Source organism: Leopardus geoffroyi, chromosome A1 (assembly GCF_018350155.1).
Source record: "Leopardus geoffroyi isolate Oge1 chromosome A1, O.geoffroyi_Oge1_pat1.0, whole genome shotgun sequence".
NCBI lineage: Eukaryota > Metazoa > Chordata > Mammalia > Carnivora > Felidae > Leopardus > Leopardus geoffroyi.
The window spans coordinates 102,761,821-102,785,623 of NC_059326.1; the positions used below are offsets into that span (position 1 = coordinate 102,761,821).

At 42.2% G+C, this 23,803-nt stretch overlaps 1 long non-coding RNA gene across 1 annotated transcript in view; it reads right to left on the reverse strand.

Moving 5' to 3' along the window:
- Window positions 1-3,220: 3,220 nt before the first annotated feature.
- The window catches only part of LOC123602839, a 107,835-nt gene continuing 87,252 nt past the window's right edge, over window positions 3,221-23,803 (reverse strand). Inside the window, exons 2-5 of the long non-coding RNA XR_006714612.1 lie at window positions 12,400-12,477; window positions 9,863-9,920; window positions 6,453-6,558; window positions 3,221-3,327 (exon numbers count right to left, since the gene is read on the reverse strand). This is a non-coding gene — a long non-coding RNA (uncharacterized LOC123602839). The remainder of the gene's footprint in view (window positions 3,328-6,452; window positions 6,559-9,862; window positions 9,921-12,399; window positions 12,478-23,803) is intronic.

Sequence of the window (23,803 nt, forward strand, 5' to 3'; positions counted from 1 at the left end):
GAGCCAGCCAGGCACCCCTTGTTTATCTCTTAATACAGTAACAAATTTAGGGACAGTGAGTGAATATAACAGCTAATGATTTCTGTGTTACATCGTTACCCCAGCTCTAGCATAATCAAAATTTTAAATGTGTATCTTACGTTCACAGAAAAGTACTGTTTTAATGTCATGTCTAACTAAAAGAATCTGAAAACAAATATTCCAATTTATGCATGATCCATTTAATCATTATTTCTTGAACACCTTTGCTGACACTGATACCATTTCCATGAGGGAGGTAGAGATACGTAAGACACAATTTTGATTCTTGTCATTCCAGCAACTGACCAGAGAGCCGTTGGACTTTTTCCCTCTAAAGATAACCATCTACTTAAAGCTAATAATCTTAACGGCACGGCTAAAGTAACTGGTCTGGGAACTGGGGAGTCAGACAGAGGTTGTTGTGAAACCCTGTTCAGCTACTCCCGAGGTATGTGATGGTGGGAAGGTGACTTAAATCTTTCCACTTGTCAGTTTTTCATTCTGTAAAATGGGGACAATTTACTGTGCAGGGTCTTGTGACGAGTGGAAACAATATATTTTAAAAACGTGATGGGGCGCCTGGGTGGCGCAGTCGGTTAAGCATCCAACTTCAGCCAGGTCACGATCTCGCGGTCCATGAGTTCGAGCCCCGCGTCGGGCTCTGGGCTGATGGCTCAGAGCCTGGAGCCTGTTTCCGATTCTGTGTCTCCCTCTCTCTCTGCCCCTCCCCCGTTCATGCTCTGTCTCTCTCTGTCCCAAAAATAAATAAAAACGTTGAAGAAAAAAAAAAAAATTTTAAAAACGTGAAAAACAGTGACCCGTGCTTAGATCTTCCATCTCGGCTCCTTTCTACTTGCTTTCTGAGTAGCTTGAGTTTGTGAGTTGGTCTCACGCCAGGACTTTTGGACACGTGAAAATGGATGCCTGGTTGCGTGCCCAGATCATGGTTCTGGGAGCTGCAATGAGATGGCCAGGAAGGATCCCCTATGGCTGTTCTTGTCGCAAGAGGGCAATGGCCATCGTAACCATGTACGATGTCACGTCCTTCCCTGCCCACCAGCGAAAGCTAAAAAGGGAAGATAGAGTTCATCTGTAATTGAATAGAACTCAAAGTTAACTTTATGGTTCAGCAGGGAGCATACCACAGTTTTACATTGGACGTGGAGATCCAAATTAAGCTTTCTTTTTTTTTGTTTTTTTACTCTCAAAAAATTTTTACTATGGGTGTTAGAAATGTCCCTGTGTAAGAGAAACAAGGACTGAGCCCCATTCCTTTCCTCTTTTAATTTTTGAAAGTCTCCGAGAGTAGATGGGTGTTAGGTAGGTACTTAGGAAGAGTTTCCATATAAATTCTGGAGCAATAAAGACCAAACTGGGAGTGCCAATACTCTATTTAAAGATGTGTAAATTAAGCATTGATCCATGAAGGGTTTATTGTTAATGTCTCATGTTAATGTCTTCAGGATTGCATAGGCAAATCAAAGATGCATGGATATTGCAACCATATATAAATTCGATAGTGGTGCAAAAAAGACCACAGCTCACCATGTGTTTTGATTGTATGTATAGTTTTCTTTTTTAACTCTTTAGAGATAAATTAGAAGCTTTAGGTACACCTGTATATGTTTTTGTGGGATACAAACACAGTGTTGGGGCTCAGAATGCTCTACCCTGAAATATGACAGACTGCATGTTGACTGTATTTAAACTGGAGGTATTTGAGAAATAGAAAGTACAGGGAGGACTCTGACCTCCCCCTTTTTCCCCGAAGCAGGTCACAGACCTTAATGTGAGGGTGCCTGGGTGGTTCAGTCCGTTGGACATCCGACTTTGGCTCAGGTCATGATCTCACAGTTGCGAGACGGAGTCCTGCTACAGGCTCATGCTGGGCATGGAACCTGTTGAAGGTTTTCTCTCTCTCTCTCTCTCTCTCTCTCTCTGCCCCTCTCCCACTTGCAGGTGCATGCATGCTCTCTCTCTCTCTCTCTCTCTCTCAGAAACAAAAAAAAAATTATAAAAGAACAAGCCTTGATAAGTGTGCCCCAGTTTACTACTCTTAGTTCAGACCCTTTCGTCCTGTCTCATTTTTCCAAGACTTTCCACTCTTCATCAAACTTAGTATAAAAACACATAGGCTTAGCTGTTTCTTCGGGTCCTCATTCCAAAGGTTCCTATGCCACGTGAATCTTATGTTAAACTAAACGTATCTGCTTTTCTCCTGTTAATCTGTCTTTGCCAGTTTAGTTTTCAGACCCAGCGAGGGACCCTAAGGGGGATGAGGAAAAGTTTTTCCTTCTCTCCACTATGCACATACCTCTGCGTCTAACGACTTATGTATTAATTCAACACTTGCTTTTTAATATTACTGGCACCAAAAAGCCCACCAAGAAATCGTCATAAATTTACTAACATCTAAAAGTAGGGTAAGTGCCCTGCTGCACATTGTTCGTATAATCCTTTCACCTCATCTCCTCTACATTTTGAAAGCCTGATATGCCTAATACCAATAGGTTTTGACTTATATCAATTTACAGCCAAAGTCCTTTGCCAAGAGTATCCCATGTTATTATTTGTGGATCTAAAAGCAGGCACGTCACAAATTATATTTGTCAGTAGGTCTCCCCTCTTGTGCCCTGGCATATAAAATCTTCCTTCCCTCCTCTTCCCTCTTCTCCACTTGCCTGGCCTTAGTCTTTCTGGGATCTGTGACCATTGGCTTCACACACAATTCCTATTCTTTCTCCTCTTTAATCACAATACGGGATTGGGGGACTTGGGTGGTTCGGTTGGTTAAGCATCTGACTCTTGATTTCGGCTCAGGTCATGATCTCACGGTTTGTGAGTTAGAGCCCCATACTGGGCTCTATGCTGATAGCACCAAGCTTATTTGGGATTCTCTCTCTCTCCCTCTCTCTCTGCCCCTTCCCTGCACGTGCACAGGAGCATGTGTGCTCTCTCTTTCTCTCAAAATAAATAAACATAAAAGAATAAAAAAAAAAAACCATACAGGGTTGGATGTTCTATGAATCTTGTCACACCATACAGAATAGAAAAATTCTTTATCAGTAATAAAGTAAGGTATTTACTCCCCCCCCCCGCTTTTTGTCCTAAAAAGTTTGTCATCAAGGTCTTCATGGGAATATAACAGTAAATTACCCTTTAATGGAAAAATCATATTTGATTTATAGATTTCTTTTCCCTCTAAGAATGTAATTTACCAACCTACCTTTAGTTAAGAATTGCCCGTGTTGGCTAATAATTAATGCATTTCTGTGACTTCTAAGTAACTAGCATTCAAATGTGGACCTAAAAAAAAAATCACAATATTCTTTTCATGATAATCTGAAATCTTGTAGGCAATGCATTAAAGCTGATCATTTGCAAATGAAGAGAAGTTACTCGCCAAATTCACAGTTTCCCATTTAAGAAATTAATAAAGATATCCCCAAATGGATCTCCATATGGATTCTGGCATAAAATTTTCTGGCGGAGCACTGAAACTTATACGTGGATACACATCAATAATAAATCATCAAAATCTAAGTGAACAACAAAGCCCCAGGCCACTTCCTATCAGTCAACTTTCTTCCATCTTTTGCCTTGTGGCAAGAAGTGTTTTGGCAAGCTTTCTAGGAGCGAGGTGTTAACAGTGCACAAACACAAGTGGCTCTGGTGCCGAGAAGAAGCATGGCTAGATTTTTGTGAAATGCAAACTCACTCCATCATCCCCCAAAGGAAACCGCGGGAGAGTGGGTACTTTAGTTTTTCTTATGCAGGAAGAAAAGAGTGTGCACTCCCAACAAGCACATAAAAACAAATAGTTTGTGGTGGATTTCGTGATAAGGAATGACTGCATCTCAAAAGTGATTTCTAAGGTTTGGACAATGACAGTGGTCAAAATTCTCCCAATAGGATATTTACACGGAATTACTGCAGCCCGCTCAGATTCAGTTGAAAATAGTCTCACACCAGCAGAAAAGGAAGTATTGACACAAAAATGGAAATTATTATTATTATTTTTTTCCATCTGGAACTGAAATTGTTCACAGGTCACAGCTAAAAGAGGAAAACAGGCAGATTGGTTACCCTTTCTTATTTTCTCAGCTGGACGTCACGCATGTCAACGGAACGTATCTGCACAAACAGCACACTTTTATATTCAGGAAGTGATATTTCAGAACAAGCTTTTGTAAAACAATACTCCATTTTCTGTGGTTTGGGGTAAAGCCAAGGCAAAATTTAGATTTCTTCTATTTCATAAATGAACTCTATCATAAACAAAACTAAGTCCGTAAAGCAGATTTATAACACGGCCATTGTATGGGATTCAACATGACTGCAAAATATCACTTTTGACAAAATCAATGCCACTGAAAATACTTGCTGCCAGAAGCGCTTATAATTACAAGGAAAGGCAATTGGTAATGAATTCTTTTAACTCTGAATTTCAAATCTTGGGACTGAATGTTGCCCATTATTGGAGTTCAAAGGCAACTATCTCTAGAATTGTTCTTTTAATGCTTGTTGGATGGTTTTAGTTGTTCTTTTCTTGTAGGCACACAATTGTTGTCTTGATCTTTGTGATAAAAAGAGCTTCGCTAGATCTTTGTAGTGAACCCAGTTGGCTTGGTAACATGCCTGTAGTCAGAATTCCAAAGTGGGGAAACAAAGGCTCAGAAATTATAGGCTGAGAACTGTTTGTTCAGGACTGTGGGAATCTTACTCTGGCCTGTGGAACCAATGGACTCTCTTCATTAGATCCACATTCATCCATAAACTCCCCAAATTCCTTGCCCTTTTGTCTTTTCCCAAACTAGAGCTTTAACCACAATAAAAACAAACGTGGCCATTTCTTTTATAAATCAATTCCTAACCAAAATTCCCAGTGTGCTATAATTCTTCCCCTCCGTGTCATAATTCCAAAAGAATGACATTACTCATTCAATGTTACATTCATTTCCATAATGAGGATGTGCCAAGGGGCAAGACTTTACTTAAAGGGGTGGAGGGAAAGGGCTGCAGTGAGGTCTCTTTGAATGGTGATGACGGCTTTCTCCCTGTCCAGATATGGTCCTTTTTCCCAAGTCAATTAAATAAGCAAATAGAGTCCAGCGTGACTATTTTAGGCTGCTTAGTTTAAAAAATTCAGTCCAAATTGAATTACAATGCAGTTCAATTAATTTCACCGAAGAACACCATAGGATGGGAAGAGAAAACGGCAATTTCACTTTTTTTTTTTTTTTTTTTTTGCTGGGTGTAAAGGTATTCTTAAACCCAGTGACACGACGTCATCTGATTAAACAATTGTGACTTGGAAATGCCAGGAATTTTCCTTTGTGTGCCTAAATAATGCAAGTTGAATTCAGCAGTGTTCATATAAATACTTTAATTACACTGAAGCTGTATCAGCAGGGAGTCATGGGAAGTATGTGAAACACTGGATAAACATTTTAAAAAGTAAGGACCATTCAAGGTACACAAAAGACAGGACAGTCACAACAACAGCGGCAACCACAACAAACTAGGGAAGCGGGCAGCTCAGTACTTTTTATGAGCACAGGGCCCCACTGTTTTCTTTTTATTTCCCACCATTGTTTTGGGGTAAAACACCTAAAAAATGGGAAAGATGAAGCCCAACAAAGCTAAGGGACCTAAAGAATTCTGAGTCGTGTCGTGTGCAAAAAGCCAAAAGAAGCCTGAAAAATAGTAAGTCGGATAAACCGTGTTGAGTTAGGCTTGGGTGTTAGATCTGAAAACCGAAACAAGGATACACACAAATTTCTTTCAGGAAAGCTTTAATAAGTGGTGTTTAAATTTAAAAAAAAAATTTTTTTTTAACGTTTTATTTATTTTTGAGACAGAGAGAGAGAGACAGAGCATGAACGGGGGAGGAGCAGACAGAGAGGGAGACACAGAATCGGAAGCAGGCTCCAGGCTCTGAGCCATCAGCCCAGAGCCCGACGCGGGGCTTGAACTCACGGACCGCGAGATCGCAAGATCGTGACCTGAGCTGAAGTCGGACGCTTAACCGACTGAGCCACCCAGGCGCCCCAATGGTGTTTAAATTTGATAAAATGCCTTCCCAGTGTGAAATCCCACACAGACCCATATCCACGGCTCACTCTGTTTTCTACATAGTCCTAGCCACCTTCCAAGTTTCCTTCTGAAATTTGTAGCCCCTTAGCATAATGGCATGAAAGTTTAATGTGGTGTCAGCTCCAGTGTCACGACTCACAGCCATTAATTATTGACCAAGCAATTCACGGCTTCATACAAGAAGGAAAATAAATAATGAGAAAGAAATCAGGCCACTTACCTTCAGTGGAACTTAGAGTATGGTTTTGTTTTTTTTGCCCTGAGTGTCATGGAGCTCGGAAACCAATCTAAACTGTATCACTGCAAAGGTGATGAATTCTCCCTGGCATATTTACCTTGTTCTTTCCTTGATCTTGCTCTCTGGTCTCTCTCTCTCATTCTTCTTTTTTTTTTTTTTTACTGTTTCATGTTGTATCTATTTGTTAAATGCGGCTTAAGTTTCTGAAAATAGATAGAAACCAGATAATTAAAATTACACATCCGCATAGTAAGGAAACCACATTATATATGAAAAAAAATGTTTAAGCATACTTTTCAGGCAATGTCCACATGGGAAAACAGGCAGTGGGGTGAGAAAAGTGTGGGAGAACTGAGCTTTTTGTGGATTCTGGGCACTTTTGGGGCTGGCTTTGTCTCATCAGCCGGTTTTGCTTCTGACCAGATAATCTTTGAACACCAGCATTCTGTGACTCAATAAAATGAGGAACTCCCGGGGCGCCTGGGTGGCGCAGTCGGTTAAGCGTCCGACTTGAGCTCAGGTCACCATCTCGCGGTGCGTGAGTTCGAGCCCCGCGTAGGGCTCTGGGCTGACGGCTCAGAGCCTGGAGCCTGTTTCCGATTCTGTGTCTCCCTCTCTCTCTGCCCCTCCCCCGTTCATGCTCTGTCTCTCTCTGTCCCAAAAATAAATAAACCTTGAAAAAAAAAATGAGGAACTCCCTATAAACAAACACAACTTTATTTTCAGATACTCTCTTTGAGCATGTGAATTAAAAGAAAAAAAAAAAAAAGAATTAGGTGCAGACTGAGGCTTAACTCGTGGGTCCTCATACTGGCTGATCATTACAATCCCTGTAAATTTGTAAAGCAAGCACAGGTTTCCAAGCTCAAGTGTGGTAATGTAGAACATTTTGCGCTGTGGTCTGGAAATTTGTGTTAAAAAAAAAAAAAAATTAACAAAAATTTCCCAGAGGAATCAGATGAATGGCCAAAATGATCCAAGTAGATTCCCCTGGTTGGGGATTTTATGGTCATTGCTACAAGGAGAAGTTCTCCATTTGAAACCATTTATTTTATTTTTTTTTAAATATTTTTAATATGTATTTATTTTTCAGAGAGAGAGAGAAGCAGAAAGAGGTAGACAGAGGGTCCGAAGCAGGCTCCACGCTGTGAACACAGAGCCTGATGTGGGGCTCGAACTCAGCAACCGTGAGATCATGACTTGAGCTGAAACCAAGAGTTGGATGCTTAACTGACTGAGCCGCCCAGGTGCCCCCATTTGAAACCATTTAAACCAGAGCGACAGAGCCTACATTTTCCATAACTGCACAGTTACTCTATAAAAACTGATGACTCCTGGTATAAGCAAATTCTCATTTGATACAGAGCTGTGTAAGCCTACTTCATATTTTTATGTCTTCCACTCATTTGGTAACTTTTCTCTTCAGGGTCCCTGTTTTACATTTATTTTTATTTTATTTTTTTAATTTTTTTTTTTAACATTTATTTATTTTTGAGACAGAGAGAGACAGAGCATGAACGGGGGAGGGTCAGAGAGAGGGAGACACAGAATCTGAAACAGGCTCCAGGCTCTGAGCTGTCAGCACAGAGCCCAGCGCGGGGCTCGAACTCACGGACCGCGAAATCATGACCTGAGCCGAAGTCGGCCGCTTAACCGACTGAGCCACCCAGGCGCCCCCTGTTTTACATTTTAAAAACACTATATTCTCGTGTTTATCTCCCCATACACAAAATGAAGGAAACTTTTTTTTTCCCCTGTTGGCTTCAAAAAACTGGTTCCAACTCTTCCGTAGAGTCTATAAACGAATGATATGCTTTCAATTTTCTCTTTTTCTGCTTAACTCAGTCACCGTAAGTTTCTCTTGGGTGCAAACAAGCGAGCACCCATCACAGGCTCGGTAAGGAAAGGTGGCGAACAACGGGTGTCTTTCAACATGCTTTGCAGGAGCTGCTACAAATACTCTTCCGGGAATACTTGTGTGTTTTGACAAGTTTGTGTCTGAATTAGGAAAAGTTTCTGAAGGGCAAAAAAATGAACTGCGTGCGTGTCTTGCAAAGTGATTTCCTCTTCTTGCTGGGGTGAGCAGACATTCCCTGCTGGTTTCACTCCTTGGTTCCACAGCTACCACGCTTGCTCCAAACCACCATAATAATCTCCAAAGAGCTCTCCCGGCTGATCTTCAGTAAATCCTGATCCCCTCTCCCACGGTAGACAATACAAAATGTATATTGTATCATTACATCCCCAAGCTCAAAAGCTTTGTAAGGGGAAAATGTCTCCCCCGACCCATCTGAGATTCTCCTGCCGGGGTGGGGTGGTGGTGGGGGGACGCTTTAAGTCAGATTGCCTAACGATAGATCAACAAGAGAAAGAAAAAAAAAAACAAGTTTATAACACGTGGGCATGCTCAGGGATGAGTACCCCAAAGGGCTTACCTACCGTTTTAGGCTAACTTAAGGAAAAGCGATTAGGGGATTCTGGGCTGGGGGGTGCAAGTTACGGGGAAGGGGACCAGGAAAAGTATGGTAAACAAGTTGTTTTGTAAGTTTTGTTACGCAAATTGAAGTCTATTGATAAGAGCTATGAAGAGTCCTCCTCTTCAGGGTAAGAGAGAGAATTATCATTATAAATGGTATCTGCTGGTTTGCACTGGACTTCAGCTCAAAATAATCCATATGCCAAAGAAGCAGATTCTGGGCTAGCATATTTTGGTACTCTACCCCGCTCCTTCCCCTTGCTTTCTGTAACCCTTAGAGGTACACTCTGTACCACAGTCTATAAAGCCCTCCCTCATCAATTCTGCCACTTCTCTTGTACTATTCTTTCTTCTGGCCCCACGCTCACTCTGTTCCATCACAGTGACCTCCCTGCTGACGCTACAGACACTAAGCCTGGTGTCATCTCAGAGTTGGGCATTTGCTAGTTTCATCCAGTGATTTGTATAACTTTGACCTTGGGGCCCCCAGGGGGGGCTTAGCCAGTTAAGCGTCAGACTTCAGCTCGGGTCATGATCGCACTGTTCGTGAGTTGGAGCCCCACAGTGAGCTCTCTGCCGTCAGCACAGGGTCTGCTTTGGATCCTCTGTCCCCCTTTCTCACTGCCCCTCTCTCTCTCTGTCTCTCTCTCTCTTCCCTCTTTCTCTCAAAAAATAAAGAAAGAAACTTAAAACAAAAAAACCTTTGACTTGTATTTCCTTCAGGTCTGTGCTGGAATAACTCCATAGTAGTGAAACCTTTCCTAAACATCGTCTTTAAAAACTACCGCAGCCCCACTCCCCCTACTCCATTTTGCTTTATTTCCCTCCACCGCCCTACACATCATCTGACACATATGCTCATAATTTGCTTGGGTACTTCCTAATTTTCTATCTTTCCCCATTAGAACGTAAGATAAAGGTGTTTCTGTTTTCACTGCGTCATCCTCAGCACCCAGAACATGCTCAGGAAGATAGGTCGGGTATGTAAGAAATAATATTTGTTGAATGAATGAATAATTAATCCTACGTACGGCAGAAGTGTAATCAAGGGTATTCATTCATTTGCTGGGTCAAGGACATTCAACTGATCTGTAAAAAAAAAAAAAAAAAAAAAAAAAAAAAAGCAAAACTTTAGAACAACCAAAAGAAATGACTGCATATCCTTTCCATGGAGTCTTTAGAGATTACAGTTTTTTACAACTCCGTAAAGTAGAAAGTAACTTGCAGAAAATGGATAGTCATGCAAATAGTTCTTAGCTACAGACAGGCAAATCAATTTGCAACTGCAAGTTTTAACTCGGCTACTCCACTGTGGGAGAAGCCAGTTTTGTATCTATTTGCCAATCCATTTCAATATTCTCGGTCTCTGTGTCTGCCCTTTAGATTCTTTGACGTGTGTTCCTTTTATATTTATATACAGAGCCATGATTTCTCCTCTTTTTGTAACTCGTCCTGTAACAAATTTGGGAATATGTCTTACGTGATTTTTGTTCTCTTTTTGCCAAAAGCTGATCTTTGGTGTGACTGTTTTTAGAGCCAGCCACTTCACGTCCCTCAGTTTGACTGCTCATCTCTGATGACTAAGTACACTAATAACTGGGAAGTAAACGTCATTCCAGAAAGGAGACATGGGAACAACAGATTGAAAGGCCAGGGCGGGTAAAAATATGGGAGTATACTGGGTGTAAAACTCTAGAAAATGAGAGAAGACATTGCTTTAGAAGTGGGCATTCCTTTGTTGATTAGGAAACAGTTCCTTGTGGGGTGCCTGGGTGGCTCAGTCCGTTAAGCATCCGACTTTGGCTCAGGTCGTGATCTCACAGTTCATGTGTTCGAGTTCCACATTGGGCTCTGTGCTGACAGCTCAGAGCACGGAGTGTGCTTCAGATTCTTTGTCTCCCTCTCTCTCTGTCCCTCCCCCACTCACGCTCTGTCTCTCAAAAAAGAATAAATGTTAAAAAAAAAAAAAAAAAAGGAAACGGTTACTTTCATTTGTGGATTAGGAACTGGTTCCTTTTTTTTTTTTTAATGTTGATTTATTTTTGACAGAGAAACAGAGCATGAGTGGGGAAGAGGCAGAGAGAGAGGAAGACAGAATGTGAAGCAGACTCCAGGCTCCGAGCTGTCAGCACAGAGCCCGAGGCAGGGCTCAAACTCACAGAAAGAGAGAGATCATGACCTGAGCCAAAGTCAGATGCTCAAATGACTGAGTCACCCAGGTGCCCTAGGAACTGGTTACTCTCTTAAGACACATCTCACTGCAGAGGCCAGGAGCGCTGATGCTGAATGAGAACTCTCGAAGAAAATCTTCATAATTAGGGGCACTTTTCATGATCACAAGTACTGATTCAACTACTGGAATTAGTCAAAGAACGATACAGTCACATCTCAAGAAAGTCAAATACAAAGGTAAAAAAAAAATGGGCAAACGATGTTTTGCGGGACAAACAGGTTTCGGTTTGGGGAGTGACGAGAAGCAAACGGATACTGTTGTCCACGTTGTGGACTAAAGCTAATGGGGGCGGGTGTGGGTGTGCCTACTCATAAGACTCATGCGGACACACTCCAGTGAGGCCTCCCACTTTTTCAAAGATCCCCTCTCTGAGATCTGGCATCACAAATGCCTTCGTGGGGCTGGAATTCACGACAAGGCACGCGGCTCTCGAGAAATCTTAAGAATTCAGAATATCCAGGGAGAAGGCGATAATCCCCACATCCAAGAAATCAGCCAAATTCCTTGACACTGACCGTAGTAGTCACTGGTGCTAAACTGAAATACCACCACCCGGCCATGAAGAACAGAGGTAAGCAGCAGTCCTGAGGGCAGAGTGCAACCCCAAAGCCTGGTGGCCACAGCAGGGCCTTAGACGGACAATAGATCCATAATGGCCCTTTGCTCTCCTATTCATTTTCCCTGTAGGTATTTTTTGTTCCTCTGTGGTGAGAAGGAACAGGCTAACTTGGGACTCTAGGGCGGGAGGGGGTGGGGGAAAACAGATTCTTTCCTTGTGGCTTCGAAAAAAATGCGGCTACCGCAGCTGTTATTTCTATGAAGACATCCAGTAGATAAAAGAATCAAGGGGCCAGGTAAAATAATTTAAGTATAATTGGCGACCAGGTTCTTACAGCCTGGAAAAGGGGGGAAACTGATTTGTTACTGAGGACCTAGGTCAAAGTCTTGTGCAGAAACATATGGTGTGTTTTCTTGATACGTTTCTAGACAGAGCCCTTTAGGGTGTAGATTTCTGAGGCTTAAGTTACAAATTTGAGGATTACGTAGACCCAGGCTTGGTGTTAAAAATGATCGATCTGAATAACAAAGCATTCTCCCCAGGATTATTCTAAGTTTTATTTGCTGGGGAGAGGCCATACAAGTCATAGGACTGCGACAGGTGCTTATTCCAAGGGCCTGGAGTAGAGAAGGTGCGGAAACCGTGAGTCTGGGTTTATTAGTTACAGTATCAGATTGCTGTTTATCTTGAAACTTGTACATACACGTTCAAGAATAAATCCTGTGAGAGTAAATTGTTTAGGTCCACATCGGTTTGGGGGTTTGCAACTTACTTACACGTATGTATGACTATAGCATAGTTCATCTGTTCCATAATCCTTTGGGCAGAAACTCTTAAGCCATGCCAGGGCCTAGCTATGTGTGAGAGAAAGAAAGAAAAAGCAAATAAAAATCCACCATGCTAAATGCTCTCAAGAGGGTCACCTTTCCAACCCAGTACCTGCCCCTAGGAAACACCGACACCAACGGCAAGTTTGTTTATGACTACGGTCCACTGCTCATCTGCACAATTTATTAGCCACATAAAATAGTTCGTGATTTTGTACTACGGTGGATTTGACAGATGTGTCCACACATCTTACATAATACTTGGGCCGGCTCTATTTAAATTTAAATTTACATACACTAGCTGAGAAGTTTCCAGGCTGGGTATATACCCTGCCCTGTACCTAGAGACTGAGAAACCTAATGTAAACTAACCATCACAGCTCTAGGAAATGTGTTCTTTCCATATTTTCTTTGCGTGACCAGAAAAAAAAAATGACCAGGACTTATATTTAGACACATATCAAGCTTCATCTTCTACTTTCAGAAGTGCAGGTTGTAAACGACTGTCTTGTTTCTTTTATAGAAACTCATATATTTCTACACAGAATTCCCTCAGCTAATTCACGACACTTGACATTAATCACATACACAGATCAACAAAGACTTTGCTTTCATATAGAAACTAATTTGGAACATATTTCTAAATTACTGCTTGCTATCGCAGTCAATTTAATTAGCTAGCTAATGACAATATCTGTTCATAATCAAAATAGTAAAAAAAAAAAATACCAAGTTTAGTAATTAGACCATATAAGTCCTTAACAACTCAATTTTATAATGGAAAAGTGCAGTGCTTTTAGTCAATTTCCTCCAAAAACTCCTCTATATTCAAAATTAGGAATTTGACAGCGTATTCTTCTGACATTTAAAGCTCAAGATGGAGTGGTTGCGTTAGAAAGCGTGGCTCCCTCCTGGATTGGATGTGAAATTGCCTGTAAGTCACATTACATTCCAAATCCATTTCCCCTCTAACCATTCTGAGGGTATAACATTTACTCTTTGTCACCAGTGTTCTTTTCTGTAAGAGACACCAATACAAATTGTAACACAATGAAACGATTAATCTTTGTTGGGCGATTTTAATGATTCTATAATTATAGAAAACTATAGAAAATCATGTTTACCCCTTTATCAACTCAGACACTCGGTGGCATTTCAAGGCTAAGACAAAAAAAAAAAAAAAAGGTGGTGGTGGGGGGCAATGCGAATCTCTGTGTTCTTGTTTTAAGAATATCATATTAACGAAAATCTATAAACCAAACGTAGATGGTGTCACAAATGCAAACTGACACATGGCTTAACGGGTGGCGGTGCAAAAATCCAGCCGGAAAAGCCCTAAAATAGGCTAATTTCATTTCTCCCAGCTGCCTGCCTTTCAATTCTTTATCTCAGCTATCGGGTTTGAATAAATTTCATCTCCCACACTACACGTAATGAGGAGGCAATGACTTATGAAGCACAGAGACCAAGTTAAGACAGAATTAGAATACAATTTTAATGAGACGGAGCTGGGAAAGTGGAAATGCTACTCATTTGACAGACTTGGCAAAATATCCAATATGATCTCAAATGCTCTTGCCTTTCTCCAAAGGGAACGTCAAATATTAAAATAAAAATTAAAAAAAAAATAGGACTCAGAAGGATTGGTTAGGGGTAGATTGTTAATGTGATTACACGCTGAAAATTAGTTATTAGAGAGGTAATCTAAGGATAGAGCAAATGTGTCTTAAAATGTAAGCGCGTGAAGTATAAATACTCCTGTGAAAACAAACAATATGCTTTGGTTTCTCTGGAAGAAAGAAAAACACATTAATATTCCGGTAACACACATCTCTTTGAAATGAGGTCCAGAAATTGTTGAGGAAATGGGGAGTAGACAAATATTTTCTTTGTTACTACTTACTTGGAACTCTATAAAATAATGTTACGATACGGCTTTGAGATACACCAAAAATAAGCTGGTGTGAAAACAAGATAAACTCAGGCGTGACGTTCTTTTTTAGAGGGTCGATATCCAATGTGAACCTTGTGGACAGGAGAAAGCATCTACGAGAGGTGGTAGGGACTGCCCTGGGGTGTGTAAAGGGAAGGGGTCCCTGGCTAGTAAGAAAGATTTGCACCAAAATGAAGGCATTTATTTTCACATTTGGAAAAAAAAAAAAAAAAAAAAAAACAACCAAAAAACCCCCCAAGAACATAGGGTATTTGTTCTATGAAAAACTTGGCTGCCTCAAAATAACAGTAACAACTAAAAGTTAAGGACTCCACCCCATCAAGAACAATGTAAAGGGATTTTCAAGAATGTTTTGCCACTCAGCTTATGTCATGGGATGTCCTGTCTTCTTCAGAAACCCTGTCCTCAGCTGGGTCGAGAGGGAGTCTGGGTCACATTGAACCACTCAGCAAGGCTACTCATATTCTGCATTTTAAATCCATTCCCCAAACATCCTCCCAGAGGTAAAAATAGCCTTTTTCTTTTCTCCTCCTGCTCCTACCTACTCCATACTGTTTCTGGCTTTCTTTTAGTGATTACTTCCTGTCGGTTTTTCTAGTGCATAAAACATCTGTGATTTGCTGCAGGCGCTCAATATTTATGCGGAGAGCCTCACAGCAGGTGCCACTTAAAAAAAAAAAAAGGCCCCTACGAGCCTGAGCACGCTAGTGTTATCCCATGACCTGAGGGTCACACTGCGGGGGGCTGCACAATGTTTAGTAAAGGAAGGCTCCTTCCATCAACAACTGATAAAACAGTGTTTTGTCTGGTAGACTCAACTTTTTAGGAAAGGATAAGCTAGTGTCTATATTAGTCTTCAAAAATGAATACATGGGGTTTCAAAATTATCTGTGGATATCCTCTTCTGATTTGCATCCTATAGTAAACAAAGACCAAAAAAAAAAAAAAAATCTACAAGTTTTCTAATGCTGATGGATAGTTTCCCTCCTGTGCCCCAAGCAAGACTCCCATGCCCCCAATCCACTTCCTTGACTTTGAAGTCTGGGTCCTCTAAAGCTGTGGAATTTCCTGGATAACAAACAATGCTGGGGAAGCTTTGTGGTAAGAAAATAAATTTGATAGCCAGGGGACCTGTAAATGTAGTATGCTTTTAACACCCCGTCACTGGGACAAAAAAGGGGTGTGCTACCTTTTCCCGTAAATGTCCCCATTCTTTACACAGCATGTTAGGAATTCAGTTAAAGGGAATTCATGGAGCCAATTGTAGCTTGTGAATCTCTCCAGCTTTCTTCTTGTTGTTGTTTTCCTCATGCTGACTCTGCAACATCACCCACTCCTGTAGCCCTTTCAGCCTGGTCCTCTATAGCGACATTCCATATTTGACAGGCTCTCCTTCAGCATACCTATTGTAACTGATTGGGAACACCAGGTCCAAAAAATCCAAAGAAAAGTCAAGGCAGTACCAGGAGTTTAAAAACTGCTTTCTCGAGTATAGCCAACAGATCACATTTTGGCACGTTAAAGGTAATCATTTTGGAGGACCGGATTAAATTGGTAGAAAAATTCTGTAATACATACGATATAATATACGACGTTATGCATGAAATAGTCCAAAACTGGAAGGCGAATTTCTGCTTCATGGGACAGATGAAAGAATCAACCTTTGAGAGGCTAAGAGAAAAATTACCAGGTATACTCACAACTGCAAAGAAAAGATCTTTCCCCTCTCCCTGCCGTTCCCGAATCCAGCCAGGGCACGCCGGGTTGTAGTCTGACATAAAGGCGGGAACCAATCAAGTTCTGCTGAATGGTTTGAAATAAAGGCGGGAACCAATCGAGTTCTGCTGAGTGTTCAAATTTAAATGTCAACCAGTAACAGCTCTGTAACCTCAAAAAAATCCCTAACTTGTTTGTGCCTGTCTATAAAAGAAGCTGTAAGATCCTCGCTCCGGGCCTCTTAGCGTCACCGGCAACGAGTGCGCGGAGGACCAGGTTCGAACCTGCAATAAACGACCCTTGCCCCTTGGCTTTGACTCCGGACTCTGGTGGTTTGTTTTCGGGGGGACTCTCGAATCGGGGCATATCACCTTCAATTGTCCGGCATGCTAGACATATGCACGAGGAGAGGTAACACTGTCAGCTTATGCCCATTCAAGATGCTTGAAGAAATTGTGACAATCACGAATAACAGAGTTTTATTCCGCAGCCCCACTCTGGCCTCTCTTCTACGCCTGCCACCTCCACATACACATCTGGTTCCTAATTGAGGACCAAACTGAGTCTTCAATAACCGAATATAAAATACTCTGGATCCGTCACTTGGCCAGTGGGTTTTGTAAGGCAAAAATTAAGGCGCTAGGTACTGTTGAACTCCCTTCAGTTTTTAGGAATCTTGCCCACAAAAGACGGAGGCAGACCTGAGACAGAGCCTGGGGCTTGGTGGACAGCGCATTGCCCTTGTCACACTCTGTGCCCTTGGTTGCAGATACTGTATCCCAATCACACCTTCTCTACCAACTCCTTCCTCCATTTTGGTTTTTAATTTTTTTTCCCCAGGGAAACTACAAATATACCTCCATTGTGGCAGCTCCTTACCATACTTATTACCGGTCAGTATTTCCCCCTAGACGGGTGGCCTCTTGAGAGCAAGGGCTCGACCTTGTTCCTATTCCTGTGTCTAAGGATTTCTGTATTGATGGTCAGGTGTTAAAAGGATGACTACTGGCATAGTGGCTAATCGTAGTGGCTCAGGCCACTGAGTAGTAGATAGGTGCTTAAGAAGCTGGACTTGGATTCAGGGACGGGGACCACAGAGTCCTAGTGTGTGAGAATCATCCTTCCGTATGTGAGCAGGCGAGAAAAACTAGGTATGCCTCCGCCCCTCAATTTCACTTTGGACTTTCCACAATGACACGGCAGAGAGATTAGGGTGGGACTGAATCAGACGAAGTAGGAAGTCCATTCCTAGTGATATCGGGACTCTCCAGGCAAATGGGGCCACTTCCTTAATCTCTCAGACTCAACTTCTCCCTTTAGAACTACTGGGATAATAGCAGCTGCCTCCCGGGATTAAATGAATTATCACGCGTGAAGCACCTAGGGCAGGCTCCAGAAATCTTATTGCCTTCTCCTTAACTTTCACCCAAAAAGTTTCTTGTCCCTGCTGCACGTGTGATATTTAGAAACTCGGTGTTGTCCGTGTCTAAGCAAGGACAGAGTCAAGGATTAATAAGCCTTGTACTGTTTTTTACAGGTTCCCCAGCCACACATCTCATGGTGAGAGGTTTTTCTGAGAGGCGATTTCTGATATTTTTCATGAATTAAAACTATCCAAGGAGTCAAAGGCAGCAAAGACCTTTGGTTTTTGTATTCCCTGATCCCTACTGGTGTTTCCTATAACTTACAGCTGGCTTTTGACAGGTACACAACGCATCCCACCTAGCCCATCTTCCTAGCCCTAGAGAGGACTTCTCTTGATTCTATTAGAAAAATTTGCAAAACATTTAATTGTAGTAAAAACCACAGAACATAAAATTTACCATCTGGACCATTTTAAGTACAGTAAAACCTTGGCTGGCGAGCAAAATCCGCACCAGAAACAAGCTTGTAATCCAAAGCACTTGTATGTCAAAGCGAAGTTCAAGAACCAGGGGCTCAGTTGTGATCACGTGACATTCAGCGTCACATACTACTCGTACTGTAAGACATGGCTCATTTTTTTTCTTAATTTTTTTTTAACGTTTATTTATTTTTGAGACAGAGAGAGACAGAGCATGAACAGGGGAGGGGCAGAGAGAGAGGGAGACACAGAATCGGAAACAGACTCCAGGCTCTGAGCCATCAGCCCAGAGCCCGACGCGGGGCTCGAACTCACTGACCGCGAGATCGTGACCTGAGCTGAAGTCGGACGCTTAACTGACTGAGCCACCCAGGGGCCCCAAGACATGGCTCATTTATCAAGTTAAAATTCATTAGGAAATGCTTGCTTGACTACTGGCAGAACAAGTTACTCCGAATCCAAGGTTTAACTGTAGATAGTTCAATGGTATTAAGTACCCTCACATTGTTGTGTAATGGATCCCCAGAGCTTTTTCACCTTGCAGAAATGAAATTCTCTACCCTTAAACAGCGACTCTCCATCTCCCCCTCCCCTGACACCTTGTTGGTAATTGTCGGTTTGGGTCTAATTTCATATGTGGTGATATAGAAACATGTATCTTATAATTATTAGAGTCTCTTTACAAAATAGCTAGTTTTTCGTCGATAAAACACCTATGTTCGTAAATGTGCTTTTGAAAATGCTCACTTTCTGCTACACATAGCTTTCGTCATCATTGCACCAACGAGTGTGGATCTTTAAAGCTCATCCTCACCAGTAAGACGCCAGATGAATACATTTGTGAGCTTCGGCTCTGATTTGGTTGAGAATGGATGATGATATCACGCGCTAGGATGGGGGTCCTGGAAGATGGTGATTATGTAGGAGACAAGCAGATTACATGCTCTTTAGCCAGGCAGGCTTATTTTCTCTGAATAAGCTACAACCCGGAACACAACTGCTAAATAAGCACCACAGTGAAGCCACAGAATTTGAAAAAAGAAGTTAACAACAAGGCAGGAGAATTTCTACTTCCAATCGTTGGTCCTTAGTATGTGTGACCAAGAATCCACTTCCATTTTCAGACTTCTCTGCTAACTTGCCACGTTGATTTCAGCTAGAAATGTAAATCCTAATATTACATCTGCCTAGCATTGCCATTTTTTTTTTTTTTTGCCTAAATGGTCACTCTATGTTTTCTTTCATCTTCATTTCCCATGTATACATAAAACGCTTTTTCAACATTAAAAATATGATCTTGGAAGAGGTTCCATGATGAGCTATCCTGAAAATAAAAAAATTAAAAAGAAAGAAAGAAATAAAAAGAAATATCATGACATTTATTGGGAAAGAATAGCAATTCCATCACAGGAGCACATTTCTCTTTACAAAAAATAAAATAAAATAAAATAAAGACAAAACAAAAACCCCACTCGTCTATTCTTACTGATGCATTTTGCCACGACCTGCATAACTAAGATGTCCCGAAGTTCAACAAGATGCCAGGTTTTAAAACCACAATAGAAAACGGGATCCACTGTTGTGTTTCTTCAAGTCAAATCATGCTGACAAGCAGAGGTCGCGTGAGGTCAAGCCCCCAAATGTCCTCCTGTCCCTTAGGAGGCTGGGAGGTTATTCATATGTTTCGTCAAGGAGGGTTTGTGGATGAGGCGGTCTTCCTCGGCACCCACCGAAATGAAAGGTGCACTCCAACGGCGCTCCCTGAAAGAGACAGGCGGCTTGCACAGAGCTGGCCGAGGATCCACTCTGCCGGCCCCTTCTCTCTGTGAGCTCCTGATTGAAGCGCCCTGGGATCCAGGGTTTCCGAGAGACCTTGGAAATGGCAAAGCAGGACCCCGCGCTCAGAACTGACAACACCGAGCTGAACAGAAGCAGCAGCAGCTTCTTCGAGAGCGCTCACCGCCTCAAATGTCACGGAGAAAAAGAAAAGCATGGGCGGGGGTTGGGGGGGGTCGGGGGGCTTTCATGCGATCCACAGACCTGAAACCGAATTACAATGCCGTGGAAGCAGAGGTTTTCTTGACCCACCGCACAGAAGACGAGCCAATGGTCATTACGGACAAAATAAATAATTGGAAACGGATTGCCTTCTGGAGTGAGCCTCATCAATACGATTGGATTTTATGTGGCTTGTTACATTAATTAGAAAAATCTGTACAGCACTGCTTGGCCTGCTAGGTGTAAGGAGATTCCAGAGAGCCCTAAATTATACACAAACCGTTAGCCTGAGCTCCAAGTTAGAGCTGAAAGGCCTTTGTTAACTAACCAGAATGAAAGGCGGTCATTTCTCCCCTGGGAGAATTGCTTGTTTCTTTATTTTTCTTAGCTTTTAAACACTTCTAACCATATTTTCCTCTCTTCTGCTAAGCCCCGTCATGAACAAAAATGTGTCTAGGGCAGCTTTTTGTTTTGTTTTGCGGCAAAACTGTTGATACTCCCATTGGTGTCCCGTGGAGACTTTCACTCAGACAAGCATCATAGTTGGGAGCTGACCTACCCAAAGGTGCCCGAGTTGGGTCCTTGAAAATCAAGAGGCCGTAAGGGCTGACCATGAGGGAGCCGTCTGCCCATGGGGCTGACCATGAGGGAGCCGTCTGCCCTTGCACAGGCTCCGCTGCGCCCAGAGGCACTAGATAAGGGTTATGAAGAGTGTGCCGTGCAGTGCTAAGCCGTTAACGGAACAGCAGTGTTCCATCCCTACCAGAGGACCATGCAGGGGACAGCATATTATCCTTAGCCATTAAGCCCAGTCACGAAGAGATGGCTTCCAGTGGGCTCCAAGATAAGGTGGGGAAGACTTTGTTGAAATGCAGACACAGCTGCGTTTGAAAATCTGTCTCGCGAAATTCAGTGCACTCTGGACATTCCTCCCTAGATGCTGGTTGGTCAGACAGTATTTACTCAGGCACATGCGGCCGAGGAGATAAATTTGCAAACACTCTGTTGTTTCAATAAAGATAAGTAGCAAAGCTGGTGATGTTATAATCAGGGACCTGTCTGCAGGACAATTTCGAACGAGGCAGCATATTATGGACATTTACACTATTTGTGAACATAGGGGAGTTTCTATGGTGAAGAGATGAACTCAGATTTTCACCGATCCACATAGTAGTTCTTTTATTTGGGTGTGTGTGTGTGTGTTTTTATGCCACCAACCTTCCAGAAAGCTGGGATGTCATCATGTGCACCTCTGCCTCTGAGCCTCTGATGATTCTCGTCATCGTGGAACGATTGGGCTCTGCCCTCTTGCTTCTGATTTGCTGGCAATAGACCTTCAGCTAACAGTATATCTGCTCAGCCGAAGATGGAGTGCTAATCTAGAGGGACTCGAAATGGCTCTGTCATTTTCTAGATGACAGCTCCTATTTTCCACTGGCTTCTGGCCCATGTGCTATCATCCATCTCTGTCAAGAAGACACTTGCTTATCTGGTTGCTAGAAATGCTTTTGTTAAAAACACGTAACTGCAGTTCATCAGTCTTGTGAGCAAGTTGTTGATTTTGCTAAACTAAGTTTAAACTCTGCTGTGGTTTTGTGATATGACATCTATTTTTATTAGATATTGTCATGATTATTTATAGTGTCTTAGAAGCACACTAGGGTTTACAAAAACGCGAGTTAATCAGCCAGTCGAGTGGTGTAAAACGAAACTTTCAGGACTCTGGGGTACACATATTAACATCATTCGTCATTTTTTGGCAACTCTAAATTAAGAAGTTACTTACTGAGAAGGGAGGGAAGTTGAATCAGGACTATAAGAAAAACAAAACTTAACGTAAATAATGTATGTTTCACAACAAACGATGGTAAGCGTTAAACGCTTTATTATAAAAATCGGTCATGTAATTATAACACATGAAATACTATCAACTACCAAAGAAGAGCACTGATTAGCTTGTAAGAAAGAACACTGTTATGCCAACCGGAAAATATTCATTTTGCTGATATTCTTTTGGTTTTGACCGGTGCGCTCATGTCCTTCTCGTTCAGTCATGACTTGACCACTCACACCTTGGGCAAACCCCGCGTAATGGGTCCAAACCAGCCCTAACCTTCCAGGGAGCTTCTGACGAGTTCACATCTAGCACCGTCAGCTAAAACTGGTTCAAACCCTCCTATCATATGTTAATTCCCAGCCAGTGAGGTTGCTAACAGAGTCCGAGGCGAGGGCATGCCACGTCATCTTTAAAGGGTGACGCCCAGATGGCAAAATCCAGTGCTGTTTCTGGTGGGCCTTTGTCACGCCTGGCCTGCCGGTCTGAACTACACCCTCTTTGTCTTCTCTCCCCTCCCTTCAGGCAAACGCAGACTCCTGGCCCTTCCCACCAGCTGCTGGGGGTCCGCCATGTGGCCTTATTAATGGGCACGGATGGAGAGGCCAAGAGGAGTCAGGGGATGTCTCTGTGTCTGCTGTCTACTTTCTCTCAGCCTTTTAAAACTGAGTGGCTATGACAATCACTGGAGAAAGGATAGGCAAGAGCTCGCGGTCGATTTGCTGCCCGCCAGATGCTTTTGCCTTGCACAGGACAGATGAGGCCAAGGCCTGAGGCCAGCACCACGGAACTCTCCTGAGATGTTCTCATCGTGGACGGGAAGTCGTGAAGCAGCTCCTGGGTGTGGAAACAGCCCTGGAGCCCTATCCTTGCATCCATTTCCCTCAGTTTTCCCTCAGTCAGACTGATGACACAGACTCTCAAGAAGAGATATGGGCCTGACCATTATTACTATCAGGGAGATAGCGGAGTAACACTAGTCATGTAAATAAAATGACAGACATGATCACAATGACTAAGCAAAGTGAGTAGGCATCGCTCATAAACAGAAGCACTGCCTTTCCTGAAAGGAAGAAGAGTATCAAAAAATGAAAAGAGAGAAATGGAAAGTCTTGGATTTATTTTCTTTGTGGCATAATAGAAATATGTCGGTAACAGATTGGTCTTCCCAACAGGGCAATGGTATAAATTTTACGACAAGGAATTCTATTTCTAAAAAGAAAAAGAAATGAAATTTAATAAAGAGCTTCCAATTATTTATATTGACATCCGAATAGTTGTAAATTAAGAGGGGAAAAAAGGTTTGATATGAAGGTAGGTTATTCTTTCAAAAACTCATTGCATTGTTTTGAAAACCGAATTTTATGTTGATTATTTTGCAACTTATGGGCACCTATAGCCATAGATATTTTTTAAAAATATCATGTGTCTCTTTTCTCCCTGCATCTCTGATTCCATTAAAAAGGGATGAAATAAGGGCTCTTGGGTGGCTCAGTCAGTAGAGCATGTGACTCTTGATCTTGGAGTTGTGAGTTCAAGCCCCACATGGGGGGTGGAGCCTACTTAAAAAAGTGGATGAGGGGCACCTGGGTGGCTGAGTCAGCTCAACGTCTGACTCTTGACTTCAGCTCAGGTCACACTCTCACAGTTTGTAGGATCCAGTCCCGCACTGGGCTCTGTGCTGAGTGTGGAGCCTACTTGGGATTCTCTCTCTCTCTTTCCCTCTCTCTCTACCCCTCGCCCACTCATCCTATCTCTCTCTCTCTCTCTCTCTCTCTCTCATTCTCCGCAAATCAACATTTAAAAAATGAATGAAATAATTCATATAAAGCAGAACAAAACCCAATAAAAAGTATATGAAATTCAGCTGTAGTAATGCGAATAATACTTTTAAACAATGAGTGCTTTGGAAATATACTAATCCTATTTGACTTTTTCTAATGTCATTTCTTCGGCTACCTTACCTATTGGTAAAAAATTAAATGCCTATGAAATTTTGACAGGTATG